The sequence below is a fragment of the Engystomops pustulosus genome, chromosome 2, assembly GCF_040894005.1.
Source record: "Engystomops pustulosus chromosome 2, aEngPut4.maternal, whole genome shotgun sequence".
In the NCBI taxonomy this organism is placed as follows: domain Eukaryota; kingdom Metazoa; phylum Chordata; class Amphibia; order Anura; family Leptodactylidae; genus Engystomops; species Engystomops pustulosus.
In genome coordinates this window covers 62,274,486-62,290,590 of record NC_092412.1, presented here as the reverse complement: position 1 = coordinate 62,290,590, position 16,105 = coordinate 62,274,486, and the positions used below count along the sequence as shown (strand labels likewise).

The 16,105-nt window shown below is 39.7% G+C and overlaps 1 long non-coding RNA gene across 3 annotated transcripts in view; it reads right to left on the bottom strand.

Moving 5' to 3' along the window:
* Positions 1-454: 454 nt before the first annotated feature.
* The window catches only part of LOC140117812 (uncharacterized), a 54,359-nt gene continuing 38,708 nt past the window's right edge, over positions 455-16,105 (bottom strand). Inside the window, exons 4-7 of one of the 3 annotated variants that reach the window (XR_011853090.1) lie at positions 5,065-5,153; positions 4,595-4,691; positions 1,259-2,751; positions 455-1,227 (exon numbers count right to left, since the gene is read on the bottom strand). This is a non-coding gene — a long non-coding RNA (uncharacterized lncRNA). Of the gene's footprint in view, positions 2,752-4,594; positions 4,692-5,064; positions 5,154-16,105 lie in introns of all 3 variants that reach the window. The other 2 variants (XR_011853088.1, XR_011853089.1) reach the window with 2 other exon arrangements.

The window sequence follows — 16,105 nt, the reverse complement described above, 5'->3', positions numbered from 1 at the left end:
CTTCTGCGTTTCCCCACCAGAATGGCTGCGTATAGACAAAAAGTAGTCTTTTGGCTGTTGTTTGAACTTTTTGTAAACTTTGGGACAGTTGCTGAAAATTCTGGAATGCAAGCAGTTGTTGATTATAATGTATAGAAGAAGTAACTCAGCACTCACATGTTGAAGAAATTCGAAAAATATTTTATTCCATCCAAATACACTTAATTTTTGACGTTTTGCTCAATTTATGAACTTCCTCATAAAATGGACTGCTGGAGGACAAATGGGATGAAAAAGAAAATAAGGAAATGGAGGCCACAATGTGGCTCCGTTTTAAGTATGCAGCGTGGTAGGCAGTGCATCTCACTGCATGTAGAGTGTTTTCCACATGCGGTGAGCCGCACTACCTACCACGCTGCATACTCAAAATGGAGCCACATCGTGGCCTCCATTTCCTTATTTTCTTTTTCATCCCATTTGTCCTCCAGCAGTCCATTTTCTGAGGTCATGAATTGACCAACACGTCAAAAATAAAGTGGATTGCATATATTTGGGTGGAATAAAGTATTTTTTGAATACTTCTTCTATATTGAATCGGGGTGGTACCCTACTTGTGCACCTGTTTCCCAAGTGGAGTGACATGTATATGGATATACTAGTCGATTATAATGTAGGCAGTTTGGGTGGTGGCCCAGAGCCCAAGCATTATAGAGGGCTTATGGCCAGCCAAACCACCCATTACATTTTATACTGAAAAGGACCCACACCCATGAAATCCTCATACATCCGTTCATTCTCTCAATGCACATCTAGACAAGAACAGTTTCAGGACCTTTGGAAGTCATGAAATGGGCCCCTCCTGAAGTCTTGAAATACGCCTATGACTGAAGTATTTTATAGCCCTCTGGCTCTTAATGCCCAATCTATAAAATTGCTTTACATTGTCTCCTATTTATACTATTGCAACTTCCTTACATCATAGTGGGACCTTCTGCTCACTGTGGGTACAGGGCACACATGCTGTTCCTACCTACATATATCCTATATTGCTACTGTATATCCCGCTCTCATTATCTTTGCTAACTAGCTATAGAATGATGATGTTCCATCAACTCAAATCACCTTCAATTCATTTCTATTACTTTCACAAACTTTTTTGTGTTAATACTTCCAACTCTTCACTTTTGTTAGTATATTTTTTGGATGTAGACAATTGTCACTGTATGCACCCCAGCTTCAATGGTCTGCCTACTCTTTGCATGTATAGTTTTCTGTCGGCCATACTGAGGGGCCATCCAATCTACAGATGAACAAACTTATATTATTCTTTTACTATCACAGAAGAGAATCTGTTACCACATTACCTACCCAAACTAACTGCTGTGTTCCTCAGGGCACACTATGCCTGCACATGCCACCCATACCTTTTATTTTTCAACTGCTCCTTCTGTGTCAAAAATGTAAATTAAAAATATGCAAATTGGCAGGTGTAAGCAAATAACCTAGGTCTCCGTCTCCACAGAAATAATAATGCCCCCTGCTACACCGCCACCACCCAGGCTCTTCTCTCATCATTCCCTTCATCTATGTCTCTCCTGGGTCCAGCGAGATGCGTATCCAGATCCCTGAGGTCTCTGCCAAAGCACTTCCGTTCAATCTACACATTTTTAAAATGAATTTTGGCATGGAAGGAGCATCAGGACAATAAAAACAAAGGAGTGGGTAGCTGTGTGTTAGCATATTCCTATATAACATAGCCTTTAGATGAGGTAGGTAAATTGTGGTGATGGATTTCTTCAATTTTACATGTTTGTTCAATTTGCTTGTAAGAATGGACAGCTACACCTCTCCAGATTCATTGCTGTGGGACTGGCAGCAACTTCTAGGGTTCCGCATTTCAGCAGTTTCATAGACATGTGTTCAGGAATAGCTATACATGTGCACCACAACTTTCATTATGACTGTGGCTCCCAATGATAGGCTCATAGATTTGAGTGGAAAACAATTTGCATTGTTTCTGTTTTTACAATCAATAGATGTAGATTTGTAGGCACGACACACATTTGTATTCTATACATATACATTGACTGTACTACTGATTATTCTATACTGTTCTGTCAAATAACGGATAAAAATTACCTGACTTGTACTCAAAAACAAAGAAGCAAGAAAGAAGAAGGATATTTTTTCAATGTTTCTTATATTCATTGCATTATTGTAGACCGTACTGATGTTTTCTTCCCCATGGCCACTGGTAGGGCACAGACAACCATGCTACTCTCCTATTCTTCCATGCCCCCTCATATTATCCAGTATTACTCTGCATAAAAATCCCAGGTCTCATTTAAAAATGAATTGTGTACAACATAAAGGATCCTAAATCTAGAAGACGTAATTAAGTGAACTTCTGGCGGCTATGTGACTAGTGAATAGTAAATAAATTGGACTGGCGAAACATTATGATTCCCCCAGACAGGGTAGTTTCACATTGGCGTTGGTGCTGCACTGCCATTGCATTTTGTCTCGGAGGTGTCTTTGTTTTGCTTCCGTCCTTCCATAGACAATGGATCAGTGAAAAAACAAACCAATGTGAAAACACCCATTGAATACAATGGCCCTGTAAGGCATCCGTGGAAACTAAATCACGTATGTGGAAAACAATGCCAATGTGAAAGAGCCCTTAGAGAGATAGCCGTTATTTCATCTAGTAGTGGAATTATATGTTCTGTGCTTCATAGGTGGTCTATCATCTTCAGGAGGAATATTCAGATCCTGTAATACAAGATATTAAAAAAAATAATAAAATATAAATTCCATTTTCTACCTTTATATAATAGTTCTTTAACAAATGTGGATGAGGGACCAAACATAAAAATCCAAAATGCAAAAGTACTGTTAATCTAATATTAACATGGAAATACATTTTAAAGTAGTAACATGTGACTTGGAATATAAGTTACTCAGTGAATAAACATCTATTCATATTTTACATTCAGATGATGTTTTACACATTTTTAAAGGGAATCTACCATTAAAATCCATCATGATACACCAGAGACATTTTCTCACAGATCCAGGCACAGTGATTGTAGTGATCTTATTATATTTGTTATCCAGGGCCTCCTTCCTTCTTAAATCAACTTTTATAATTATGCTAATGGGTCAGAAGTGCTCTGGGGGCATTGCCAGCTCAATAGGCTGTTACTCTGTGCAGGGGGAAGTGCCAAAGGAGAAGGGGGGAGGAGAAGACAGTGTAACAGCCAGTGAAGATAGAGCACGGAGGGGCACTAGTAATGCCCCCAAAGCACTTGTGGTTTATTAGCATCATTTTAAAAGGAAGGAGGTCATGGAACACACATATGAGAAGATTACCACAGTCACGATGCCTGGATGTATGAGTAAGTGCCCCCGGTTTATCATGATTGTTTTTTCATAGTAGTTTTTTTTAACGTTTATTTTGACTTAACATGTTAAAATACTGTATCTGTTGGTCTTCTGTCACCCTTCCCAAACCTATGGTCACTGAAATGAATTGACATTGCTGTTTCATTTCTGTGATTAGAGATTGTGCCGGAAGACATCCCTTCAGCGTACTGAGCGATTTTTTACTGACCGAACTCGCTCATAGGGAAGAGGCCTTAGACTTCTCTTGAAAATATTCAAATACACCCATACTCTGGAAATCTCTATCAAAATTTGTCAGATGTCCCCCACTTTACAAACCTTTAAACATAATCTAAAACCACCTGTTCAGGACATGTCTGTTCACTGTGTTGTTACTGGGAGCTGTCTCTGGCTGAAGCAATGTGCTGCAGCACCGCAGCAATGCACATTAACCCCACTGTTCTGTTCCCTCACCTCGTGTCTCCATCTATCCTCCTATATAGATAGTGAGCCCTCCCAGGCAGTGTCCTCTTCCTACTTGTCTCCTGATCACTGTAGTTTTGTATTTGTTCTTGTCTTAATGTAAAGCATGTGAACCCCTCACTTATTGTATAGCACCATGGAATTAATTGTGTTATATATATAAATATCTAATAACGAAAAAACTTTTAGCATAATTTTTTACAGAAAAACAATGATACAATAGGAGCACGTGAAAATCTACCTACAACAATGTATCTCCTAATGATACAATGTCACTGAACAGCAGCTTTTGTTGCATTAGTATTTCATTTTTCTCTGGTGTTTTAGCTTTATTTAGATTACAGTTTATTTAAAGTAAGATTATAATAAAATAACTTGTTTTATTAAGGTATTTTGTTATCTCTCCCTATATAATCATTCTTCACAGTCTTTAGGGAAAGGCTTTATGTCCTTGAGCATGATATGATTTTTATTTAGCCCCATCGGCCATATCAGCAGCCTTATGAGACCAATGGAAGATTACTGCTAAACTAAACCTGCTGGTGATATAGAACAACAAGGCGCAATGACAGCTTGTCTAATAGCTCATTTTAGCTGGAGGTTTAAGGAAGATAAGTAAGGGAATAACTACAAAGAATGACATGCTTTTAGGACATTGATGTGCGGGCGGTACCTACATCGGATCTGCTGAGTAATCTACCTCTACAATATGTACAAGTACAGTCATTTAGATTTCAATCCATTCTACCTCTTTTCATTATAGAAACATCTTAAGGTCTTCACCTTTCGCCAAGAGGTCTGGACCTCATTTATACCAAGGCTCAGGTTCTTCCTTCTTTACCCAACTGAAAAAAGAGCCAAAACAGAAAATATAAGTCAAATGAAATTATTATTTTTCTCCCCACCAATAGAACAGATAAAGGACACTAATGGACTGATCTTGGGAGATTTGGAGCAATGATTGTGTTAAGATTGTACGAGAAGTTTCTTCCATGGCAGTTCTTTGTACTTGATAGAATCAAATTCAATAAGTATTGCACAGCGGCTCATACGGCAGATGGAGTCAGTGTGACCGTGATACAAAGTAGCAGAAAGTCCAGGCGAAGCATTGGAAGTACACTGTGCTCCGTATCTGCATCCTGATACACAAATATCTCTACTTCCAAAACTTATTGAACCAATGGAAAGAGAAGTGTAGTGTTGTATGTCTTACTATACCTTATTTCTGGGTTGAAAAGGGCAGTTTTCATCAGGTAGAGTGATGCATTTGTTATACCCAATACGGTGAAACCAAGCAAAGGCACCAACTGTATGGAGTACAAAAAAGGTGACATTACTTTGTTGTTCTCAAAGTTGTGCGAATGATATATTATATAAAACTTATTTTATAATTTCAGTATATACAATCTGTAAGCAACCACAGGAAATCATATAATGTGTATCTCCAGGCAGAGGGAAATGGACTTGCTTTTGCAGAATCCAACATTTTCACACAAATTAGATTAAGGGACACTATCTGAAAATATTCATACAGAAAGAGGTGTCACTGTGGACCTATTAGGATTAGGATTAGGCTAGGGCTCCCAGTCTTTTACTTTGCTCTTACTTGTAGTTACATTCAAATCTGTTTTAAATCGTTCAGGTTATAAAATAAAGTAGGCACCCACCATAAATGTTGCTTAAAATCGTTCCTTTATTTCATTCTTCTTAAAAGGAGGTTGAAACAACCAGGGGAGAGGGGGTACTCTGCAGGAGCGAGTCTTTGGGACATTTCGCTTCTAGGCAAGAAGAAGCACTTTAGCGCGAAACAAATTGTCCCAAAGACTCGCTCCTGCAACGTACCCCCTTTCCCCTGTTTTGTCTCAACCACCTTTTAAGAAGGATGAAATAAAGAAAGTTTTTTTTAGAAAAAATATTTATTGTGAGTACATACTTTCTTCTACTCTATAACCTGAAGGACTTGCTTCTGTATTTTGCATAAATCTAAAATTTGATGCACTTTTTTTTAGTCTTTTGTGTATTTATACTGCTTCCTATGGTGCCAATATATTGTGTAGTACTGTATAAACATGAAATGTAAACCTTGACCTATTGTAAATGTTGTATCCCTTTTATTTACATATACACTCACCGGCCACTTTATTAGGTACACCATGCTAGTAACGGGATGGACCCCCTTTTGCCTTCAGAACTGCCTCAATTCTTCGTGGCATAGATTCAACAAGGTGCTGGAAGCATTCCTCAGAGATTTTGGTCCATATTGACATGATGGCATCACACAGTTGCTGCAGATTGGTCAGCAACAATACTCAGGTAGGCTGTGGCGTTGCAACAATGCTCAATTGGTACCAAGGGGTCCAAAGAGTGCCAAGAAAATATTCCCCACACCATGACACCACCACCACCAGCCTGAACCATTGATACAAGGCAGAATGGATCCATGCTTTCATGCTGTTGACGCCAAATTCTGACCCTACCATCCGAATGTCGCAGCAGAAATCGAGACTCATCAGACCAGGCAACGTTTTTCCAATCTTCTACTGTCCAATTTCGAGGAGCTTGTGCAAATTGTAGCCTCAGTTTCCTGTTCTTAGCTGAAAGGAGTGGCACCCGGTGTGGTCTTCTGCTGCTGTAGCCCATCTGCCTCAAAGTTCGACGTACTGTGCGTTCAGAGATGCTCTTCTGCCTACCTTGGTTGTAACGGGTGGCGATTTGACTCACTGTTGCCTTTCTATCAGCTCGAACCAGTCTGCCCATTCTCCTCTGACCTCTGGCATCAACAAGGCATTTCCGCCCACAGAACTGCCGCTCACTGGATGTTTTTTCTTTTTCGGACCATTCTCTGTAAACCCTAGAGATGGTTGTGCGTGAAAATCCCAGTAGATCAGCAGTTTCTGAAATACTCAGACCAGCCCTTCTGGCACCAACAACCATGCCACGTTCAAAGGCACTCAAATCACCTTTCTTCCCCATACTGATGGTCGGTTTGAACTGCAGGAGATTGTCTTGACCATGTCTACATGCCTAAATGCACTTAGTTGCCGCCATGTGATTGGCTGATTAGAAATTAAGTGTTAACGAGCAGTTGGACAGGTGTACCTAATAAAGTGGCCAGTGAGTGTAGACCTTTAATGCAATCCTGGGATATGGTAGCTGAGAAGTGATCTCCACATAACCGGAAGTATTTGTCCTCTAGGAGGCTCCAAGGCCACAGTGAAAACTGCAGGTTTTCAGGATTTTCTTTGAGCTATGTGGTCAAACGTAGGATGGCATGATGCTCATTATTTTTGGCACATCTGTAGTACTATGCTAGTGTGCCATTATTAACATTTTTTTAACCGGTTAAGGACCGGGCCCTTTCCTGTTTTTTCATGTCCATTTTTTACTCCCCACCTTCAAAAATGTATAACTTTTTTATTTTTACACGTAAAGAGCTGTGTGACGGCTTGTTTTCTGCGTAACAAATTGCACTTCATAGTGATGGTATTAAATATTCCATGCCATGTACTCGGAAGCAGGAAAAAAATTCCAAATGCAGTGAAAATGATGAAAAAACGCATTTGCGCCATTTTCTTTTGGGCTTGGATATTACGTCTTTCACTGAGCGTATTTCACTGGGCACTATTTTCCGTTACGGGGTTAAACGCATTGAAAAACCGTTATCATATTTTGATAGATCGGGCATTTTCGGACGCGGCGATACCTAATGTGTTTATGATTTTTACTGTTTATTTATATTTATGTCAGTTCTAGGGAAAGGGGGGTGATTTGAAATTTTAGGTTTTTTTATTATAATTTTTTTTTTTAACTTTTTTTTATTTTTACTATTTTTCAGACTCCCTAGGGTACTTTAACCCTAGGTTGTCTGATCGATCCTATCATATACTTCCATACTACAGTATGGCAGTATATGGGGATTTTACTCCTCAGCACATTGTAATGAAGGGGTTAAAACTAAATAGCCTCGGGTCCTCAGAAGACCCGAGGCTACCATGGAGATGGATCGCCGCTCCCCGATGATGTCACGGGGAGCGGCAATCCCGGGTAAGATGGCGGTAAGATGGCGGCAAGATGGCTGCCGGCAGTTTTGCTGCTAGCACCAATCGCGGGGGTTACCGGTAAGTCTTTGCTGCAATATCCTCTCCATGCAGCGCGAAATGGTTAAACTGTGGTTGCATAATACTTCATGTAAGTACAGTGTTTGATACTATGTAATACCCAATATCTCACAAAATTGCATAAAAAAACGTATAGCTCTCTAATTGGAATTAAAAAGTCGAATGCATAGAGTAGGTGCAGAAGGCAGCTAACCTTAAAACAAGAGCCTCATGTCTGCTTTTTAACTGAAAAAAATGAAATTCATTTTCTTCCCACCATGTAACCCAAAGTAATTGTGACGATGATGTCACAGCTATGAATAATGATATTACAGAGCCATAGGTGTTAATGTAAGAGCTCCTAGGATTCTGCTCCTCATTAGTCATTTTTAGTTTTTTTTAAAGAAAGATTTGTAGGGAGTTAGAAATGTATAACAATTACCCAGATATTCATAGAAATTGCTAAACGTCAAGTATAATGTAAATTTCCTCTTATGTATTTCTTAGATCCTATTTGTTTCGCATTGTAATGGACACCATAAAGATAAATATTTTATGTAAACTGTTTAGGTTACATTATGACTTTGTCTTGTAAATGCTTTGTGCATTGGTAATATGTAAGATTTAGTAGGCCTAGATGTTTTGGACATCCATACCATTGAGGAAGCCAATGTACATAATGTACAACTAGAGATGAGCGAGTATACTAGTCCGAGCTTGATGCTTGTTCGAGAATTAGCGTACTCGAAACGGCTCGTTGCTCGGATGAGTATTTCGCCTGCTCGATAACGAGTTTTCACTTAACAAAACACAGTGAAGAACACAGTGAAGACAGGATCATTTAAGTGAAGAACATAGTGAAGAACACATTGCAGATGTTTCCGTACATCTGCTAACTTATCCGAAGACATGCGTGCCGAACGGTGTTCTTCACAATAGTATGTGAAGAACAATATGTGTGAAGAATCTGCAGTGAAGAACACATTGCAGATGTTTCCGTACATCTGCTAACTTATCCGAAGACACGTGTGCCGAACGGTGTTCTTCACAATAGTATGTGAAGAACAATATGTGTGAAGAATCTGCAGTGAAGAACACATTGCAGATGTTTCCGTACATCTGCTAACTTATCAGAAAACATTAGTATAGAAAGGTGTTCTTAACAATAGTATGTGAAGAACAATATGTGTGAAGAACACATTGCAGATGTTTAACACGGGTCATTCTCCTTTTTAAAGTTCCACGAATATTCCATTGAATAAAAAAATTAAGAAACAGGACTGACTTCCTTATTTCTCAATAAAATGACACATTTTATTGCAGAAACTTGGTCCCCTTGAAAAATGCTTGAGTCCCCCATTGACTTCAATGGGGTTCGTTATTCGATACGAGCACTCGATCATCGGAAAAAGTTCGACTCAAGTAACGAGCACTCGAGCATTTTAGTGCTCGCTCATCTCTGGGTAATTTAAACCTGTTCAGGACTCCACCAATTAGGAAAATGAAATTAGCAATTCAAGAAAAGGAGCCAATGGGCCTCAAATCTATTTTATCCTGCAATAGGCAGAAAAAAATACAAGCACTCAGCAGCCCTGGTGCAATGGAATGGTGACCTGTCCAGGTTCGGAGGGCTATTTGGCTTTAACTATGGGCTCCTTTTCTCTTAGTCAACTTTTTACTCCTACTATAATTCTACTAGTGGCCTTTTATAGGACAGTACAGGCAGTCCCTGGGTTACGTACAAGATAGGTTCTTTAGGTACTTAAGTTGAATTTATCGGAAGTCAGAACTGGTATATTTTAAAATTGTAACTCCAGACAAAATGAGTCCCTGTGAAAATTGGATTTTCATTATTTTTTGCTGTCATGGGAACAAGGATTATCGATAAAGCTTCATTACAGACACCTTGCAGCTGATCATTGCAGCCCGGGACTAAAGTAAAGCATCCAGAGAACTTCACCAGAGGTCACAGGGGGCAGAGGGGTTCGTCTGTAACTGGGGGTCGTTCAGAAATTGCACCATTCAGGTAAATGAAAGCTCTGAGCTTTATAACTCCATTTGAAAGCTGAAATATCTGTTTTTGGTATGGGATACCTCTAACAAAAAAGTTTTTATTTTCTGTGTCATGGGCAGTTACACTGGTGACTGTTAGCCCAAAGCTAAAATATTGAGTGTGATATTGACTTTGACATGAAGTTGTCATAGAAACTACATGAGAACATGAACAATGCTGAGTTGGCATAAATCATATACCTCTAACCCACAAAACAAAACAATAGTTTTCTATGAATACCACTAAAAATGTCATACAATGTTCCAATATACTTTCTGTATCAATTCCTCACAGTTTTCCAGATCTCTGCTTGCTGTCATTATATAAGAAGCCTCAGTGTTTACTTCCTGTGAATAAAAATTGGTTCCGGGTCATGTGATGTCACACAGGTGCACGGCTCATTATAACACACAGCTCTGATTAGCGTCTTTATTTTAATGAGCCATGCACCTGTGTGACATCACATGACTAGGGACCATTTTTCATTCACAGGAAGAAAAGATATATGAAGATTCTTATAGAAAGCAAGCGGATATCTAGAAAACTGTGAGAAATTGATGGAGAAAATATTTCGGAAAATGTACAACTTTTCATTAGACAAACGATATTATTTGCTGAAAGTAGACCACCCCTTTAACTGGATCATTAGAAATACCTAATAGGCAAGGGCATAACTAGCAGACTTCTGAATGGGTCCCCCTTCTGGAATTAAAATATACATATTACACTCATATATACACACATACACATTGATTTACATATATACATATAATACATTAATACACTCACACACACACGCACACATATACATATGCACACATATACAGTACCATATACAGAGTTACAGCATATAAACACAAATACACTGTATACAAATCATACACTGTATACACACACAGCAAATACATATCACAGATACACACAAATATACAAATATGTTATATATGCAACATCCCCCACCAGGGGCCTAGCTTTTTCTTGGAGACAGCTGGGGCCCAGAATACTGGAGTGTCTGGCGATTGGGGCCTAGGGCACGCTTATGTCATGGTGCTTGGTATGGGGACCGGAGGGTTGTCCTACAGCCTGGCAGGTCTCCAGCAGGTGGTGTGTGCAAGAAATATGGAGGGAGAGGCTGATGTACTGGTTCTCCATGGGGCAACCCCTGAGTGTCTGTAAGATAAGTCTCTGGGTAATAGATGGGGGAGCCCGTGGTGGAAGATAGCCGTATCTAGGGATCAGACGGATGCAACGTTGTGCAAATTAACTCATGGCTCTTTATTGAACAGGTAGCAGACAACGGTTCTGGTGATGGAGTGGTCATGGAGAGTAGTCCTCAGGAATAGTGCACCAGCCTGATAGTAGATTCAGGCTGGGATGTCAGCACTGAAGGTGTACTAAACACTTGAAGAGAATGTGCCAGACCTTGTGCTCCTCCCTGCCAAGGGGTTTTTATTCTCCTGGTTAGGTGGTAGCACCTCTCCAATCACACTCCAGTTTACAATACAGCCAACCTCATTGGTCAATAACTTACACCCATTTAACCATTGCCTGTTCAGGCAGGATCTACAGCTGTTGATTACCCGAGATCTCCCAGCATTATCCTTGGATGAGTTGACTCACTAGATGGATCCTGACAGGTAGAGGGCCTTATTCACAACTACTCCCTTGCCTATACATTGGCAGGGGTGTTGCATATACATATTAGGTATATTATGTATATAATGATGCACATTCTCCATTCTTTAGTGTCAGGTGAGATGATGGGGCCCCTTCACACTGTGGGCCCCATAGCGGCTGCTACCACTGTTGTTACGCCCCTGCTAATAGGGAATGAATATCATATCTGTGGGGGTCCAACTCTTGGCAATTCAACCAAACAGCTTGCTAAACTATACTGGTGCAGATCACAATACAGTGACTTGGAGGCAAACCCCAGAGATCTGATATTCATCATGACCTATCCCAAGGTTCCATACATGGCAGTAGCTGGTATTCCCTTATTTTGTCTAGATATTTCTAGGGAAAACTACATGTAATAGAATTGGTAGGATACAGCATCCACAGACCATTATTTCTTTGGTGCTTTCAAATTTCTATACTGCATTCATATGAAAAGTGAATTCCTTTACAGTATTGCAGCATTTTTTTTACACTAATAGAACTATATATTGTATCTTACCTATCTATCAATCGATCTACCTATCTATATTTTGATTTGATCATTAAAAAGGGAAGATCCTTAATTGAAAAATCTCTTTGAAACATTAACTCCAGGTTTCCAGAAGCTTTTTTAAATGTAAGACACTGAGAGCCAAGCGTATTTTATACAAAACAATTGCACACAAATTTTAATATATATTTTTACAGTTTCTTTTCCCCAGTTTTCCCAAGATTAATTGTTTGCTAAATGAAACAAGACAAAAAATCGTATAGTAATCTTGGTAGCAATACACCATTACAGCAGCATCCCCAGTCCGTCCAGCATTCAATGGGTCAAATCTCTGCCTCCTTAGCGCACTAATAAGAGTTTTGTTTCTCCATTTCTCAGAATAATGGCTTTTGTTGCTGTCTTCAGGTCTACTTTGCCTGTGTTTGTCCCAAGGGAGAGAAAAGCTTTGCCCTCAATCGGATACTATACACAAGCTCTTGACCTTAACTAAGCTGGAGTCCCCTGCCAGGCCGTGTACTGCTGCTGATTGTCTCATCTAGAATGGACCAATAGCACACAGAAGGGCTCTCACATACAAAGTGTGGAAATAATCAAAATGTGGTGAGCGATTTAGGACGAGGAGACTAGTCTGTGTTCTTTGTAAAGCCCTGACATCATTCATCCAATTTTTTTATCGTCAAAAGTTATATATCAATATGTCACAATTGTAAGAGGGTTCATTTTGTTTTCTTTTTGTAAAATTCGGAAAACCAGGCTGTTTTTAGCACCCCCCAGTCCCCACAGAGCATAGTACATACACTGCCAAAATGTCTTTGTATAAGAAAATAGGTTTTGCTGAAAAAAAGTTATATAGAACCTTTCAATGCCATGTGCTCTGTGACTAGGCACTTGTGCACTGGGAGTGGCTATAGAGGAGCACTTTCCCCACAACCCTGGGAAACTGCTTCTCCATGTGTCCTTTTCAAATACATGAAAACACCCATCACTTGGCTTAGCGACGCCCCCTGCTCCTCTACAGCCAATCCCGGGTGATGGGAGTTATTCATTTATTTGAATGCAAACTTTTTTAAAAAGTTAGTGACCATGAAACTGCAGCTAAACACCACCTTCACAGTTTTCTTATGTTGGAGTATGCTTGGATAGAATGCAGTTAAGGGTGCACCTACAATGAGCTAAATTCAGATGTCACCACTTGTAGAAGTTGGGGGGGGGGGCACGGTTATGTCATTACATAGCAGACATGACACTCAAAGGTGTACTCCAGGAATAAGCATAATTCATATTCAAAGGGGTCATTAACAGATAAGTTAATATGTAGCTAGTTGTTATTTCAAATTGTGATCCGTTTAGCAGAAAAATGCTGTGAACATACACTATAAAATAGAATTTAAAGGGCATCTACCACCAGGATCATGTGTTGTAAACCAAGCACATTGACATACTGGTGTGTACACCCTCTGTCAGGATCCGCTCTTCTTTTAGGGTCTTAAAATTATGCAAATAAGTCGAAGGGGCTCCAGTCTCTGTAAGTTTTAATTGAGCATGGAGCCCTAAGGCTCATTTGCATAATTTATAGCCTTTTTTTCTTAAAAATAAGGGCATGTCAGTGTTCTTGGTTTACACTTCTTTGTTCTGGTGGTAGATTTCCTTTAAATGCTACTGGCATTACTGTTGATTTTGTCCGTGAGGAAACACAGGAGAGAAGATGGTCACTGAACACATGGCCACATCACATGTCCTGCACTTGCCTGGGCAGGTCATGTGACATCCACTATGTTTGGCTGTAGTAGGTTGGTTGCAGTACAAGCAGTGTTGTAGCGAGATCCATCTTAGGGCTCATTTACACGACTGTCTGGGGGACGTATGTAAGGCCGCGAGCTTGCTAGTGGGGCAATGTGCAGTGACGGCAGTTACAAACATCATTACGATGGTAACAGAGCAGGACAGTCTGTTTCATCATCCATTGGAGCAGCACATGCAAGGGAGGAGCTGTTACTGAGTGATCATGGGACTTGTAGTTGTAGATGGTGGCCTACTACTCTACCTACTTTAGAAAGCCCATAAAATTTGGTGTTAATTAAAGCAAGAAATCACCTGTGCGATTCACTCCGAGTGGGCTGGGCTGTACTGTGCATGTGACATGCGCAGTACAGCCGTTCACATTACGATCTACCTTCCGAATATGCACATTTACAATTTTAAGACGCGGATAGAGGAATGAATCAAAAAGGTGATTTCTTGCTTTAATTAATACTTTAATGTAATTTTCCCAAGTAACTAAACACTGTATAATCTTGATATTATATATATGTTTCATCCTGCACATATATTTGTCACTGTTTATGAGGTTTATGTAAACTCTTTGAGTATATTTATAGATTTGTACTAAGTGATGAATAAGAAACGTCACTATGTTGCAACCATTTATCACCACTGTACCGGATAGCCCCTTTTTTCATTTTTGGGAAGGACTGTGCTGCTTATGTTTTAGACTGACTAACTTTATACTTTCAACTTTAACTTTATACTTTACACAGTTGGCTTAGTTTACACCATAACATTTTGAATAATAATTGGTGCTACTTAGGCCATGCCCATTCTTCCATGAATCTTCCAACGCTTATATTACTGCTTGATAAACATAACACAGCATACTTTTTTTAAAATTTCTTTTTGAATTGGCCATTATACAAGTTTCAGCCCAGGACCACCCACCTGACAATACTGTAGAGAACACAATTAGCATAATGACAACTCTGCTGGAATGTGTTGTAAGATTTTGTGTTAGCCAACTGGTAATGTTCCCTTTAAAGAGTAACTTAACTTTAATATAAATGTATAAATCAATAGCGCAGATCATAATAACTAATATTTGGGCAGTTACACTGGTGACTGTTAGCCCAAAGCGAAAATACTTGATTTAAGAAATATGCTTTTGTGACCATCTTTTTCCTCTGCCTTTCTTCCATACTTAAGCAGTTTGTGTAAATGCTTTTGTTGTCCTGTATCCACTGACAGCTGAGGGATAAAGGAACCTGACAATGTTCCTAATGACTTATCTCTTTACATACAGTCTCTGTAAATGTTCACTCTCCTCAGATAGATGAAATGTGAAATTCATAGTCTCTAAGTATGGAAAGAGCTAAATGGGGTTGGCCACTTTTAAATAAATCTGTCCCATTAGACATGTCTCTGCATCTATAAGTTTTTGTACTTTTACCTCCTTTGAGAGTTTCAGCTTTTCCCTGTTTTCACCATACTGCATATATACACATCTTTCTCTCTCTCACTGTTCCAGCCCCTCTTCATGCAGTCTCCCACTGTGCCCCTATCTCTCACAGTCCATCTCACTGAAGGACTCAGCAAGAGGAGAGAACAGGTGAGTCATAGTCTCCTGCTGCAACCCATCCTATTCATCAGTGCTCACACATATAAACAAAGCTTCATAGAGGGTCTGCAAACAGCACAAATGTAAATAGGAGGATTGTTGAATCCCTTGATCTACATTCGCACATGGGCAACTTCTGGAAAAGAGAGACCAACCCTTAAAAGATTGTCTGTTTTCCTTATCTATATGCTGTATATGGGACTTCAAATAAAGTGCTCACTACAAGAGAATTCGTAAGGAGCAGCAAAAAGGCAAAGAGCATCTGATTTACTCAATGAAGTTTGTTGCAAAGTTTACTATTATCACCTGCACTTTTTACTGCAATAAACATATTGCTGCAAAGTTTTAGTTATGCTTTAAGCCTCTGTAATTAGCGAGCTGGTCAACTGAAGACTTGTGCTACTCCCTTTCACATGGCCACATTGACACAGCTGTGTTCTCACCCAGAACGGATCCTGGGTATAGCACATGGCCGGATGGAGAATGGAGGGAGAGTGAAGGCTCTTCAGCCTCCCCTCTCCATAGGAAGTTGAGGCGCCAATCTCAGTCAT